A 17081-nucleotide genomic window follows, 5' to 3' on the forward strand; every position below is an offset into this window, starting at 1 on the left:
AAGGCTGAAATGCCTTCCGGCATCAAGCCTTATGGACCACGCCAGCCGTAGTGCTGGCCCTCCATTGGTGCAGCACACACGCATTACGTGGCTCATAGGAGCGACGTGGTGCGTGTGTGTGTGCTGAGCCAATGAGGGCCAGTGTTTTGTCCGGCCCGGAAGACAACAAAGACTTTCCTAATGGAGGGCGGCCGCGGGCCGCCTTCCATTAGGAAAGTCTTTTTGCCTCGCGGGCCGGACAAAAGAGCATGGCGGGCCGCAACTGGCCCGCGGGCCGTATGTTGTGCACCCATGTTCTAGGCGCTTCATGGCACACCATACCCATATTATATTTATATTTCATTGGCAATTTCGATATTTATCTTGCTGCCCATTATCAATCTAAAATGTATCAATTCAAACACAAAATGACACTAAAAATACACACATCCCATTTCCAATAACTCTGTTAAATGCATGTAAAATTGGGACATCACACAAACATCACAGTTTCCCCAGTCACCAATATGGCACGAGCAACATTAACCCATTTTCTCATTGCAACCTTTAACAACCATCCCAACAGGTGTCTTGCCAACTTGGCAATCAAAGCAGATTTCATACACTCATACTGGCCTCTTTCTTCCACACTCAGCTTCAGAATACAGTCATAACCAGTCTGAGGTACTCTACTCAACAAACACGTAGACCAGTCCCTATGGACAACATCATGAATGCCACAAGACCATTTCAAATGCCTCTATCCATTGAAGGATATCAGACCCCTCCACATACACACCAACAAAGTCTTTCATAAAGTTGGTAGCAGGGGACCTTACACTCTTAACTGGTCTGTCTGACGTTTCCACCTTAGCTTTCTCCAGTTGTATATGTTGGTCTTTTTTGTCTCTGTCTTTGAGTGCTACGTGTTGTGCCTCTTCTTTCTTTAACTCAGCTTCTGTCTCATGCTTTTTATATTGAAAGGCTAACTACATCCTCAACGGTTCACGTTCTAGGGTATTGCTCGTTTTGGAATACATGTGGCTGGAGAATTGGCAGTCCCAGAATCAGCTACATTGATTTCTCCAAGTACAGGGTCCCCATTGGAATATCATCCTGATTGAACGAGAGTACCTGTTGGCTTGCAGTTGCTGGATCTGCTGCTGATAACGCTGTCATGCTGTATCCGGAACGACGCAGGCGTGTTACTTGGATTTACCCTCTATTGACTGTAATATTTCTGTGTTTTACGACATGGCGCGAAGAATAGCCCACTGAGTTTCACTTACCACCATCAAGGCATGGGGCTGCGCACCACCATGCACGCGCCATCCAGAGTGCTCAGAGAGTGCCTGTTGGCCTGCTAGCCGACTAGCAGGCTGAAAGGTGAATCCCTGAATTATCATAGCTTATGTACTGGCTATAGGATTTTGCTTGCTCTGGAGGACGGGTAGGCGAATTACAGTGTTTTCCTTAGCAACTGTTTGAAATATCAGAGCTTGTGCATGGGCTACAGGGCTATGGTTGCTCTGGTGGGAGGGGAGGAGTTCTCCAGTGTCTCTACATGGGAATTTGGTGAAATATTGTTGTGCTGTTTGTGTACATGTTATAGGGTTTTAAATAACTTGAAGGGCAAGTAGGGATTTGCAGTGTTATTATACTGTAACTATTGCAGGCATGATGCTCTATCCCCGCAGTCAGCCCCTCTTGTGTTCACTCCAGTAAAAAACACGATGCGGAGGGCGTTGGCCCTCCCTCTCCCCTCCTCCCCCATAGTGTAACAGATATAACTTTACTGGAGCTTGGAATAAAAAACCTCACTGCAGCTAATAGACTCGGGTAGCTCTCCGCCTGAGTAGGGGAGTGTGAGGGATATTATTTGTGAACAGCCTTTAGAACAGCGGTCCCCAGGGATCCACTCTTCTTTCTTAGATACATCCACCATTTTTTTAGATGGGGAGGCATCATTGTTGGCCATGTCTCAACATTTGTTGCAACCGGGAATGGGGAGAGGAAGCGGTTTCTTCAGCACAAGCCCCCCCTGGTCCAGGAGTGGTAGAGAGGATTGGTGGGGTTGGGGGATTAAAAATTAACTTATTGAGCAAACTAAATGCCCAAGAGCTATTGTTATACTTCTGATGAATTCCCAGAGTGTGGGGCAGAGAAATCATGTGTGTGCACTTGTACCAAGAAAGTGATCATTGAGAGAGATATTGCTGAAGATTTAACACAGGAAGGCTGCTTAGAAGCTCCTGGAGATATCAAGGTAAACAACACACATGGTAAAGAAATGGGCAATCAAGATCTGGTTGATTTGGGTGAGAAAGTGGGCAGGGGGGAGGAGGGGATTGAGTTGCCTGTACAAATTGGACCTCCTTTGCCAGTTCATCTGGCACTATCTAAAAAGGCCCGGAAAAGGAATAAAATGCAACAAATGATTTCGGGGAAACGGTCAAATTGGCCCTCTCGTAAATCATTGAGGGACATGGTGAGGGAGGATGTTGGTGTCTCTCGGGACTATTAATCAGGTCTGATGCCTGAGTGGGAGGAAGTGGACTGCCTCGTAGTTGGCGACACCATGTGTGTGGGTGAAAGTGCTGATTCTACCAGTACTCTACCTGAAGCCATGAAACATAAAGGGGGAAAAAAGTACTAATAAAAAAACATTAAAAAAGAAATGATTTGGGGGATGAAGCCACAATAGCAATGAATGGTTTGCCTATATATAACCTCTTTATTAGAAACCACGATAAGGAGGTAATATCTAGGGATTCGGCAGACTCTTTCAATAAAGATCTTGATAAAATACACAACTAGGTAGTGGGCATTCCAGAGAGAACTCCCGCCCCTGTTGTAGGTGAGGCTCAAAAGTATTTAAAACATCAGTCCCGCAGAGCGTGGGTAGGGCTGATTCTCACCAGTTAAATTCAGAAACTGATTGTGCAAAAAACAAGCTAATTAGTGGTGTACCTTCTCCCTCAGCAGTATTGGCTTCTGGAATTTAACAATTTGATGGTGATTATACCTTGAACAACGAGTTATTTGAATCCATGGTAAGAAATAACTTAACAGGTCTGATGGGATTACAACACACGATCCCTATGGCAGGATGTTTACAGGGACACGGGGGGTCCCTCTGACACTCCAAAATGAGTTGTCAGAGTATAACTAATTTACCCCCCAATTTTTGGGGACCTAAATAGTGAGAGGGGCGGGTACTAGATGACAGGTTCTCGCAATCGGAGAGCAAGCAAACAAAGAAAAGTACCTACATTGGTGGGACCGGGGCCACTCACATAGTGGGACGGGAAGGTCTGGGGATGGAAACAAATCAGAAAGGGAGCCATCCCGTGGGGGGGTGTGAGGGCACATAAGTCGGTATATGACAGTGATCTCAATAGTGTCCCCTGGAGACAGCCATGCTTACCCGACGATCCCAGTGTCATTATACATTATATGTTCAGTCATGGGGGCCCGGACTCCCTTAATAGATGGAGGGTTCTGGCATTATTAAATGAAATTCCAAGTTTGAGATTGATTACTTACGCCGATATTAAATTGGTGGATTGTATTCACCTGGACAGATACGATCATGTTTGTCTGGTTTGACACTCTCGTACAGTATACGAAATCTTGTTGTGGGAGGTCAGTCAATTTAATAAACTAGGGTATGATATCTTAAGCTTTAGCCCTGGGTTCCTTGAGAGACACCTTGAGAGATATGAAAGAGGGATACAGGAAAGTGATGTGAATAGGAGTGGTGCTGGTTCCCAAGTCAGGGAGGAGCCAGATATGAACTGGAGGTGTTTGGCTCTGACTTTGCGGGATTTTATTACACAATTGCAAGCACTGAAGAGCAACCTTTAGCCGGACAAAAGCATTTTCATTGATATCATGAAACTCCAGAGGCTTTGGCCATCTTAGTAACTCCCCAGAATTTTGTTCTATTCTCACTAAATATTCTATCATTTATATACAGGAGATGTGTCTAACTTCTCTTCAATACTTGGATGGAGTTGATGTTTGCATAGAATCTGCCACAAAGGGTTGTAGAGGGAGGCCAATGGGGGTCTGATGATCACATTAGGAATGGTGTTAATTTGAAACTGTAAATGTCCTGAGTTCTTGTCTAGTTGTTTTGCTATAACTAAGAGAAATTTCCGGCACTATTTATCCTTCTTATTAATATATATTGGAATCCAGGATTACATTTGAAAGATAAACTGGATCCAATAAATGCCCTTATAGAAGATTGGATGGTGAACATTCCAGGCCTGCAGATTCTTTTTGTGGGATACCTCAATGCTGAAATAAATTAAAAGGGGAGATCAGAATGGGGTGAGGTTGAAAAGATCTGGGGTTGTTAACCACTTTATGTGAACATAAGAAACATGTCATTGGGGGTGGCCCGCCAGGGTGTTCCAGGAAGAGGTTGCATGGTAAGCTATGACATTATTGATTTAATAGCTGGGGATTGTTTCTAGTGAATGATCTTTTGAATCCAAATGACAATCCCGCCACTTGGACGGATGGATTCTGTTCCTTGACGATTGATTTCTTCTTTATGTGAAATTATTGATAGACAGGATCTTGAGGTTCAACTTGAGGAGGTCCATCTGTAGTGACCACCTAATGTTTGAAACCATTCTTTCGGTGAGGATCGGTAAGTTACATAACACTATATATAGTACTTCATTTATGACTAATAACAGCAAATCAAGAATGTCATAGCATAAGAGGAATGTTCAGAAGTTAAATATGGTGTCCCTATCTGATTTTAAAAGCACCTCTAATTTGGAAACTAAATAATTTTGCTGTAACTACAAGAAATTTGGCAAGTATGTGGATATCCTTAGAGGGAAATCAGTTAAGGGGGTGTCTACTGCATTTGGGAATTTGCAGCATACCCACACTTTTGATAATTGTGTACAAGCCCACAAAAGGCAAACAGGTAAAACAGTGAAGATTATATTAAAGACATCGCTCCTGGTTGACGTGAAAATGCAAGGAGTCAGAAAGGTGAAAAATAAATAAAAAGACTGGCTAAGGGGCTATCATATAACTTTATATCAGGCTGATAGTAAGCAGATGTGTAGGACCCTGACAATTCTGGATTTTGATCAATGCTTTAGTATCTTCTCAAGGTTCTGCTCAAACTGTGGCGATTTCTGAAGAGGTCTGGAAGGATCATTTCAGTTCTCATTATGCGGTAAACCCGCAGGATATGGGGGGACTGGATTACCTAAAAGACTTTTCATGGAACTTTCGATTCTCCATAACAGAGATTAAAATTCTAATTGAGAGAGCAAGCTTGTCTAGAGCTGCTGGTCCCAACAGACTCTCTAATGTGACTCTGAAAGGTAATTCAGAGTTATGGGACAAAGCTTTGCATATTTTGTTTTCTGATATCATCGTCACTAGATCTATACCTATCTCTTGGCATACTTTGTATATCGTGCCTATTTTTGAAAAAGGGGATCGTTCTTGTCCAACTAACTATAGACCGATTGCGCTATTAGATGCTGCTTTGGAAATCATAATTCTTAAGACATGTAGAGGAGTGGGCGGAGAAGTATAACATCTTGGTGCCCCATCAAATTGCGTTTAGGAAAAGTGTGGGTACTGACATAGGAGGGATGGTATTAACAATTATGCAGCAGAACTCCTGGAAGGAAAACCGTCCCCCATCTATATCACGGCCATGGACATTACTCTAGCAATTGACTTAGTTAACAGAAATCTGCTCTGGTCAAAATTGATTGAACTAGGGATTCTCTTAGGTCTGGCTTCGATTCTGTTTCATCTGCATGAGGGATCCCGAGTATGAGTACGCCTTAACAGAGAAGGTCTTCTATCATGTTCAATAGGTATTTCAAATGGACTTCGACAATGGTGTATTTTTGCTCCGATGCTTGTTCATTTTTATGTGGCAACTATAGGGAGATCCATGGAGAAAGCCTCCCTTGCGTCCCCTAAAATTGAAGGGACCAAAATATGCTGGATAGCATATGCAGATGAATTTCTGCTTATGGATCACAACCCTAGAGTTCTGCAGCGTTTGTTAATGGCCTTTAACAAATACATTGTGAATAATGGGTTAGAAATTAAAAATCGGCTATAATGAGGTTAAGTAAGCATACCACAACTTTGGCCTATACATGGTTTTTGAATCATGAGAAGCTAACCATAAGAACCTCTATGAGATATTTGGGCTTTCAATCTTTGAGAACTAAAATAAATTGCATTATCACCATTTTTTAGGAGGGAAAGTGGGCAAATACATAACACAAATGAAAAAAAGTGGATCACAAATACGGCAAATTTTCATGAACCCCTTTAATCCACTTTTACAAAATTAAGATCATGGCACAACTGCCTAGAATGATTCCCATTATGGGCAAGGTTAGAATTGTGTAAGTATGGGGCAAAAATGTGGCGTTCTATCCTCTATTATTTGTCTAGCCATTCGATATGAATTGAGCCTACAGTCAGTGGAAAGCCTCATAGATTGAAGAAGGCTCTCCCTATGTAGGAAACCTCTGGTAGGCTCCAATGTTACCCTATATGCAATATTAGGGAAGGGCTTAAGACAAGGATCCCCTGAGGTAGGCTTTTTGTCTAATCTAAAAGAGGAATGTGGGGATATTTTGGGGAAATTGGGTTTAACCCTTGATTCCCTTATCTCCAACCAAAGAAGAGTCAACAAGCTTCTGCAGATTGATGGTTGAGATAGGACAATGGAGGCTGTGCTGTCCACTAAATTTGACTATCATTTGGTATCCCACTATAAAAAAAAATGGGCTGCCCTGAACCCTATCTGGTGCAGTTTCCAGACAAGAAACCTAGATATGATTTTATGAGATTTTGTTTCAATGTGTTAAAAATGGGGGAGATCAATGACATCAGGGGCAGACTCGGACAAGGCAGCCTAATTGTAGATTTTGCTACTTGATTGGTTGCAAATAAACATTGCGTCATCTGTTAATAGATTGTACAACATTACGACAAGAACACATGTGTAATTTCAGTAATTTTGTGAGGAATGTACAAAGAGTTGATTTTGATATTTTGTGGTGGGAGATGATGTATAATGGTCCAGTTTCACTACAACTTGCTGTGGAACAATTTTTGACAGAGACTACTAATTTACTTGAATACATGTATGGAGCTACTTTGCTGTATGAGGACCCGTGAGCATTTTATGTGTAGGCTGCAGTTATTTGTCTGTGGTGCTATTTCTAACCAATGGAATTTTTTGTATGTATGTATATGTATTTGTTTATTTGTATAGCGCTCCAAACCTGGAGGCAGAAGGGCGCTTAAAGAAGACGGTTACATGGCGTGATATATACAGTTACAGTATACAACAATTTACAACGCTTATAAACATAGTTAAGCAGAGGGAGGTGTACACACAAATCTAGGGGGTGTACGTGCTACTCTTTGTTCAGTAATTGTATTGTAATCATGGTCTTTGATATTTATATGTGTGTATGTATTTTTAATGTTCTACTCCTTTGTACTACGTCATATTTGTTAATGTTTTAATTGAATTTTGTAAAGTTTATAATACAACCAAAACAAATAAATACATAAAATAATAATTTCATCACCGGTCCCCCTTCATCATGAACATCGCAACCAGTCTGGTAATCCACAAGGGCAGCTATAAGATGATCCCTAGACGTATCCTCAAATTCTAATACTCTCAAATCACAAAAACTCTGCAGAGCTTCTAAATTCATCCTAGTGAAATTACCATTTGCAGTAGGTTCCATTGTTTGTAGTGAGGTTTTTCTAGTATATATCACTAAACCCTAAATTACCAAACATGTAGATATTTTGTAGTAGCAAGGTTAAACACTGATCCCACTACTCTGCCACCAGTGTAGAGACTGCAGGGGGTATCTATATGTTTGCCCCCTATACAGTTAGGGTAGAAGCACAAAGCACCCCAGCCATATTTCTCTATGTGGTAGCAATTGACGAGCAACCAAGCTGAGACCCAATGGAGGTGATGCAGGCTGGGTCTTAAGTATAGTGAATCCCTAAGCCCAACAAAGAAATGTCCACGCATTATGTTATGTGATTACACAGTTCCTTTATGAAAAATAAGATACAAGTAAATATATACATCAATACATAAAACACTTTACACACATCTAATACTATCCTAATAATCGTAAATATATGCACATTTATGTGGTACCACAATATACTGTAAATTCAATTAAGAAATCACCAACTGCTGACAGTTATTAAAAAGCATAGGAATCAAAAAGCATTGGATATTGGCATAGATATTTCTGTAGAAAGGCAGGTTAGAGTAGGAGCATTGGCAGAATGTTTTCTTTAATGTAGATAGGAAATACTGTAGGAGGATCCCCCACCTGTAAGAGAAAAGTTAAGCTGTGCTTTATTTTGTCTATTGCAGCCCAGTCCAAATATGTTCAATAATGCTCTGCTTCTTTTTCTACGAAACCCACTACTCCAAAGTACCTGGGCAGCCAGAGGAGAACACGATCCATGACGAAGCTGGGATCCCTGGATGATTCCTCACTATGGAAGATGCTCTTCCTCATCACAGTACCTTGGATGCCTTGGCAGCCACAGTGGTGGATTTTCCTGGCTTTGCTTGATAATAACCCTTGAGGGTGGACCCCTTTTGGAAGAAGGAGTCAATGCGATGTCAATGGCGAGAATAAAGAGTAAACCAAGCAGTGTTGGAAGGGTAGCACTTTCAGTCTTCGAGGTGGTCTCCATTGACGGGTCGTTACTCTGGCTGCAGGTGTTCCACAAAGGTGAAACCTGCTGTTGCCCCCTCCAAGGGCTGATGAAGATAAGACCCTTTTCGGCCTTGGGCGCTGTTCAGTGGTGACCGGTGTAGTGGTAGAACTAAGTTTTGTGTTTTGGTATTGCACGGTTTACCGTCTTTTGGTTCTTTGGTGCTGCAGCCGCAGCACCGATAACTGGATGACTTCTGACAACCTACACCAGACCACTGGACTGTGGACTCCCACCAATTCTGGACACTTAGGATGTCTTCTTCAGTTCTTGGTGGTGGGAAACCTACCGGCGAACACTCCACTGCAGACAGCTATCCTGGACATTCTCTGGCATGGACAAGTGGACAGATGTCATGGCATGCTCCTTGAAGGATTCTTCAGAGTTTTGGAACTTTCACAACTCTGTGTGTCAAACAGCACTATGCCAGGTTACCCTCTCTTCTGGGTGATACATAGCAACCTGGCTTCCAGCAGTCATGAACACTTCTCTGGACCCTGGCTGACACAGCTGAACTTCTTGGCTTCAAGAGGTTTAGGCACTCATCCTCTGGACCAATAACAATCCCTTCTCTGGTTGGCAGGCACACAGAAATGGCTTCCAGGAAACTTTGGGTATAGAGCAGCAGTTGCACAATGTTCCATCGTAGCTCGGGAAGAGGTCACCTCTTCTCACTCCATTCAGGTAGGCTCTACCCCAAGGGTGTACCCACAAAAAGCAGCACCTGGGAAGGCTCCCGTCAGTCTGGCAGGAGGCAGCCCCAGAGCCATATATGGTCCTTTCACCCAAAAAAATCTTCAGGGGAAGCGAACAGAGCCAGGGCTTCTCGGGACTTTGAGAAACAAAGGGGTAAGGAAAAGGAAACCAATAGGCTACCAGTGGCCAACTTCCCTTTGTGCAGGAATCCATTGATTCCTATGGCAGTGCCTATGTATCCCAAAAATGGAGGATATCTAGAGCCACGGTCACATCAGCATTTAGCTGCCACACTTGTGTGGAAAATGAAACACTGGGGTTACATGTACTCTGACCCATGGGTGCCCTAAGGGTATCCCATGGGTGCTGTTCACCAAGAACAAAATGAAGATCTGCACTGCCAGGGGTCCAAGCTGGACTCCTGTGCAGGACAATAAGCAGAACACACATTTTAAGGAGCTAGTAGACAATTACAAGGAGGCCCTGACCACCCAATGCATTTCCATAATCACAGCATATGCAAAGCATATTTGATTATGTTTGGGGCGATAGACTAATTTGGGAGGCATCTAGTATAGCAGTCACCTGGATGCCTGCTTATATAGTCTGAATTTCTGTGTTGAGGTGATAAGCAATAGTGTCACAATGCATGTGACTTGCAGTAGAAACTGGGATAAACTGAGAAAGGTGGCATTTGAATTCAATAATGTAAAATAGTTGATTGTCATACTTTCTGCAATAATCATTTTATAAGTAAGGAAAGCAGATTCGAGCCATTGAACTGACACGTGATTTACTTTCAAACAAGCTAGGCATCTGATTGTTAATATTCTTGGTGTGTTTTTCTGCTATTTAAATTCCAATAGATGCTCTTACGCTTTAAGTCACTTAAAGTGTATGGAAAATCAGATTCCTAAAAGGAATTGTGCACTGACTAGGCCTTGCTCTGCTGCATCAGTGACCAGATATGTCCTCACAGATGTGTCAGCAATCTCTAGCTTGGCACATTTGAGAAGGAGAGAAAAGTTGAAAGAGAAGTATTTGCATTCTTGTATTACAGTTCATTGATGATATGTGCATCCTTTTTACAAACAAGTGTTTTCCCCTTATTGGATGGGAGGTTTAAATTACCAGTACCATGGTAGTCAGACCATCATTCAATGTGTTCATTTTCTCCCTATTCTGTGCTAAGTAGCTGCCTGGTGTTGCTATTTAAACATTTTTCATACAGAAGGACTAACAATGTTTTTGTATGACATACATTCATGCATATTTAAGCTACATGGGTAACCCAGTCATGATGGTGGTTGTATGTTCTGAGTCAACTAATCAACTGGACAGAAACAACACAAACTTTCAATGGTAATAAGAAGGATTCTTTGACAGATAGAAGGTATTTCATAGACACATTATAAAGGAGAGGATGCATCGAACGAGTTTAGTGGACCACACAAGATGGGCTTTTGTCAAACTTGTATTGGCGAGATATACTCTGTACAATCCACTGAGTAAGAAGGATTCAAACTATTTGAGGGCATGCTCTCCTATTCCAATTGTGTGTAGGAGATGGTGGAGATACAGAGGTTCTCACACACTCTTAAAGGCAAAGGGAATTATTGCAGCCGACTGGTTCACATTGAGGGTGTGTATCCATTTTGTCCTTATGTAAATTAGAGCAGAGTTCATGTCCTGGGACAGTCTCATTCATGACTGGCAGTCTTTTGCTAAATAGCTGTAATTAAAGCACTAATACTCTTTCTAATAGTTCATATCATATATATATTATAATATATATCAATAGTTCATATTATAGGGAACAATTTCCAGTAGGTCAGTATTTGGACAGGGTATTTATTTAGGATGCAAATAATATTTTTATTTAGTTGAGTCGGTAGAGATGCAGGTATCAGTTAGAATTTTCACAGAACTTTTAGGGAAGGTATGAATGTGATTTGTAATGCATCTTTCTAGGTAAGGCGTTCATGCAGGACATTTAAGAGTTGAACAGATATTGCCCATATGATTGGTATGTTTATTTGTTCAGTTCATGGGCATGCAAATGTTAACTCTATGCTTCTTTTTCCATCCTCTGCCTGGCCTCTCAGTCCACCTTCAGACCACCTGACCTCATCCTTGCAACCCCTTATCTGCCTTTACTTCTGTCAAATTTTAAACTTTTAAACTGTGGTTTTACTGGTTCTGTGCCCCCTGCGCCTTCCATTGACTGCAGCACTCAGCTGACTCTAGGAATCAAACTGTGCCTGTCTTTTCCCACAAGCTACCGCTGGGCCTTTTCCAGCATGGATTTGTTTACAGTCTCTGATGGTGTGGGGGTAGCAGTCAGGGCCTCAGGCTGATTGTTCTTCCTGTGGCCTCACTCACGTGCTCGGGAGTTTTGTTGTCCTTTTGGGTTGGGGAGGATTTATGTGTCTCTTTTTACCCCTGCAGCCTCCACTCACTCTCAGTTAAAATTCTGTTGCTCCACATTTTGTCTAAGATCTGTCTGAAGTTGGTAGGTTGGGTTTTTGGAAATCAAAGCCTAATCCCCGTTTGTTCTTGATTCTGTTTTCCTGTCTCCGGGATGGGTTTTCTTGGCTGCTCCCAGGTGCCCTCTGGGAGTTGTTGTACTGAAACACAAACAAGAGAACACGCACCAGAGTACCGCGATGCATCTTTTTTTTTTGTTTTTTTTATTGATTTAGTTGATTTAACAACTTTCAATATACATACTGACATGATCAATTAAAATCTGAACATGAGTACAAAAGAAGGGATCATTAAAAATGATTAATATACATATAAATGATATAAACAATGATACAACATATTCCAAGACAACACATGCTATAATTATTTTCAAATAAATTCCTTGTATAGCGAAATTCAGAATTCAAATAAGTTCATTACATTCTTGGAATACATGATCGGCCATTGACTATCGTAAATTATGCAGTTTTGGTGTACTCCAAGTGTAAAGAGAGTAAAAAGTTGACTGTAGCAACTTGGAGGCCCAGGTGCGTTGAGCCATAAATGAAGTCCCAACATTCACTAGAATCAAATGCAGAAAGAATCGAGCAGTATTTATGGAAATGTAACTGTCGTAGACAACTTAACTTGGAACATTGGGTAATGAGATGCTCAATAGTTTCGGCACAGCCATCAACATGACAAAAACGACACACATTGTAAATTGGTAGAATTAGATTACGCATACGAAGAAGATCTTTGGTTTCCCATAAGTGTAGTCGAAAACGCAAGATTATATGTCTATATCTCGAAGACGGAGCTTTCGAAAGATAGTTTATGGTGGTACCCCTTTTATGAGGAGAAAAACGTTGGCTAGATGCATATTTGTAAGAAAGGCATAATTGATGATTCATGATCCACGCCGTTTGGTGGAGTTTTAATTTAGCCTTATCAGGATTGTTAATCAACAGATAGATGGTAATGTCCGCTTGCGTCAAGATCTTATAAACTGATAGTAGCCATTTTTGAACAATGCATCATGTGACAAAGAGTGGCACCATTGATGATATCTGGGGGAAATGGATGGGAACTTCCACTCCCTGCCTCTCGGACAGTGCTGACTCTGGATTTTGTCCAGGTTGGGAGGGGGGCCTTCCCACCACTTGACAAGGTCATGACCTTGAACATGTCATAAAAAGCAGTGTCACCTTGATCTGAGTTGTATTTTAAGAGCTAGTAGCACCGTTGCTGTAGGTCAACCAAACCCAGGGCCACATATAATAAGGGAAATCACTGCATGGTGCACTAAAAGTTTATGCTATGCAATAAATGGAGGCCTTGGGGTGCCCCACGCTTAATAAATGACACGGAAAACACAGAACATCTTGTATTAGGACAGGTGCATGCTAATTAAGCATGGCATCAGGTGGTGAGATGTACAGGGATTGGTTACTGTGAGCCACAACATACAGGATCAGTGAATGACTGGAAAGGGTGTGTCTTCTGTTTATTTTTTCGTAATACACACCACCTATATCAAGGACTGGTCCTTCTGAAAGTGCTTCATTATGATGTGGTCATGTATGAAACGTTGTCTCAAAAAATCACAAACTTGGTTAAAAAAGAGCAATGCTAAAGATAAGTGATTCTTCTTGCTACCAATGTTTTGCTAATCTGTTCAGCGCCCCATTGCTCCCAAGCTAAGGCTGTGCTATAAAAGTACTACTACTACTACTACTACTACTACTACTACTAATACTACTACTACTAATAATAATAATAATAATAATAATGTGTATAGATGTCATTTCGAGGGGATTGGGTCCTCCGACGTATTCCATATCTATGACATGTAATCACCACAGCTGTGCTGCTTCGGAAACTTTTTTGGCGTCTGCGTCCTGCGTCGATGACGTCGATGCGCCGTCGTCGAGGACCTCCTCCGACGTCCGACGTCATCCGATGTGATAAGTAGGACGCACGACGCCCATAGCCTCAGTTCCGTTTTTTCCGCGAACGTGTTGCTTCGTGTTTCTCGGTTCTAAGCCTCGACTCTTTGGAGTTCTGTTCTTTATGGTTCTTCGAACCTGTTCGTTTGTGAATTTCCTTCGGCGATGTCTTCCACTTCGTCTTCAACCCCGCGTCCGGGCTTTAAGAAGTGCGGGGAGTGTGGGTCCAAGATGTCGGTGACTGACTCGCACGACGCCTGCCTCTGGTGCCTCGGGGAGGCCCACGACACGGATGACTGTATCGACTGCCAGTCGCTCACGTCCAAAGCCTTACGCGAACGTAAGAAGAAGTTGTCGGTAGGTCGGGTGTCCAAGCCCCGGAAGTCGAAGTCGGCGGGGCTTTCGACGGATGATTCGAGGGGTGACTCTCCGCGTCATCGTCGGAAGTCTCGTCGGTCTTCTTCTAGGAGTGGGTCTCGCCACTCCTCAGCCTCTTCGAGGCATTCTCGGAAGCGCCGTCACCGGTCGCCTTCCAGATCCTCTTGCGAGGATTCTGCACGGCTCGTCGGTTACCCCACCAGCCGTGCGACGCCGGAGGAATGGGCTTCCTTCGGGAAGAAAATGTTGGCGATTCTTGAGTCGCAGGGTACTCAGCCGTCCGCGCCCCCGAGTGGGGTCGGCCGTGTGAGGTCAAGAGACGCCGCTCGCAAGAGTGGTCGGCACGAGTCACGGGAGCGGTCCCGTTCGGACAAGGAGGCTCGTTCTCGCCGTACCCATTCCAGGTCCCGGTCCTCGACGCGTTCGAGACCGTGTGCTCCTGTGAAGTCTTCGAGGAAGACATCGACGTCTGAGGCGTCGAGGGCGTCGACAGGCTTTCTCGAGGCTCCGGCTTCAAGGACCTCGTCGAAGCCGTCGACGATCAGGTCGTCGAGGGACACGCTCGGGGCTCCGGCTTCGAGGGCTGTGTCGATGCCGCCGATACTGGAGGCGCTGCATCTGACGTCGACGCCGATTTCCTCGACGTCGACGCCGATCCTCTCGGCGCCGTTGACGGTTTTCTCGGCGTCGGCGCCGATTCGCTCGACGCCATCGATGCCTTTCGTGTCGGAGGTGCCCCGTGTCACGGGTGTACCCCCTAGGAAGGCTCTGGTTAAGAGCAAGCACTCTTGGGTGCCTTTTCGCCACCTGGAATATATTTCGGAGGCGGATGAGGATTCTGATGGCCTGGTTCCTAGTCAGGTGCCAGATGAAATTGTCTCGGGCCATAGTCAGTTTGACGAATTGAGGCAGTCACTGCATGATGCCAGTGGACTGGACACCTCTCCGGAGGTGGAATTTTGTAGGCCTGAGCCTGGCTCCCATGCCGATTCCTCGTACCGGCGCCTTATGGCTAGGGTGTCTGAGTATCTGGGATGGTCTGCTCCCACAGGGGAGTTTGTGCAGGATGATCTGACGGACATCCTTGATGTTGGTCCCCCAACTGACCCGGTACTGCCGTTCCATATGGCTTTACAGAGAAGGGTGGAGGCGGCTTGGAATGCTCCGGAGAGTCTCCCGGCGGTGGGCAGATCCTTGTCGCGTAAATACCGTCCAGCCAGTAGCGACCCCTGCTACTTGACCAGGCACCCCACTCCGGAAAGTTTGGTGGTGCAGGCGGCCACGGCCCCGGCAAAACAGGCGTCGTACCCTACCATCCCTCCTGATAGGGACGACAAACGTTTTGATGGCTGGGCGAAGAAAGTGTTTTCTTCTGGTGGTATGGCGCTTCAGGCGGCCAACTCCATTTGTGCCTTGTCATGTTTCACGCACACTCTGTGGAACTGTGTTGCGTTAGCGGCTGAACATATTCCCGAAGGGGATGAACGGGATGGTTTCCTTGCTATGGTCCAGGATGGTAGGGATGCCATGTGTGAGTCCGTTCAGTCGGGTCTGGACTTGGCTGAATGCGTCAGTAGGTCCATGGCGGCGAGCACCGTGATACGCAGGTTTGCGTGGTTGCGGAAGTCGGGGTTTGCTCCTGATGTGCAGTCCCGGCTCCTCAACATGCCCTTTGATGGTGAACACCTTTTTGGCAGCAAGGCTGACGAGAGCCTTGAGAGGTTGCAGACCTCAAAAGCTGCAGCGAAGTCGTTGGGCGCTGCAGTTCGCCAACCTCCGCCTTTTCGTCCTAGGGGACAGCAGTGGAGGGGTGGTTGCTTTCGCTATTACTCATCCTTCAGTAAGGCGAGAGGAGCTGGCAGTCAAAGAAGCCAACGCAGGGGTACCAGAGGTGGACGACAGGGTACCCGTGGTGCCAAGGCCGCTCGGGCAGTTGCCTCTTTGCCCTCAGGTAACGCCGCAGCCGCTCCCACTCAGTCGTGAGGCCATGTCCCATGGTTCGCCGGTTGGGGGAAGGCTGGCGCAGCATCTTGTAGAGTGGCAAGCCATTACTTCAGATGTGTGGGTTCTGGAGATCATAACCCACGGCTACTGTCTTCCTTTTCGGCACAGGCCTCGCGACAATCCACCGGGGAACCTCTCTTTGCAGAGTCCGGATCCGCTCCTTGCGCAGGAAATTCAAGCCCTGCTGGAGAAAGGCGCCATAGAACTGGTGCCTGTAGCGGAGAGGAACAAGGGATGGTATTCCCCTTATTTTTTGGTTTCGAAGAAAGACGGGGGATTGAGACCCATCATGGACTTGCGCGATTTGAATAAACTCCTCAGGAAGGACAAGTTCAAGATGGTTACTCTCTCTCAAGTCCTCCAGGCCCTTCAGCTTCAGGACTGGTTGGTGTCACTCGACCTCAAGGATGCTTACTTCCATGTGCCGATCCATCCCAAGCACAAGAAGTACCTGAGGTTCGCGGTTGGCGACTCGCACTTTCAGTTTCGGGTCCTGCCGTTCGGATTGACCTCCGCCCCGAGGGTTTTCACCAAGCTCATGGTGGTGGTGGCAGCGCATCTCAGGCAAGGGGGGATTCACGTCTACCCCTACCTGGACGATTGGTTGATCAGGGGGTGCTCTCCCGAGCAAGTCCTGGATCATCTATCGATCGCCTGTCGCTCCCTTCACAGGCTGGGCTTCTCCCTCAATTTAAAGAAGTCCCATTTGACGCCAACACAGCGGCTCCAGTACATCGGAGCAGTGCTCGACACTTCCCTGGGGCAGTGTTTTCCTCCCCAGGTGAGGGCTCTTCACATTCAGCAGATGGTGCACAAGTTTCAGCA

The sequence above is a fragment of the Ambystoma mexicanum genome, chromosome 12 (assembly GCF_040938575.1).
Source record: "Ambystoma mexicanum isolate Mex_15411 chromosome 12, UKY_AmexF1_1, whole genome shotgun sequence".
Taxonomy (NCBI): Eukaryota; Metazoa; Chordata; class Amphibia; order Caudata; family Ambystomatidae; genus Ambystoma; species Ambystoma mexicanum.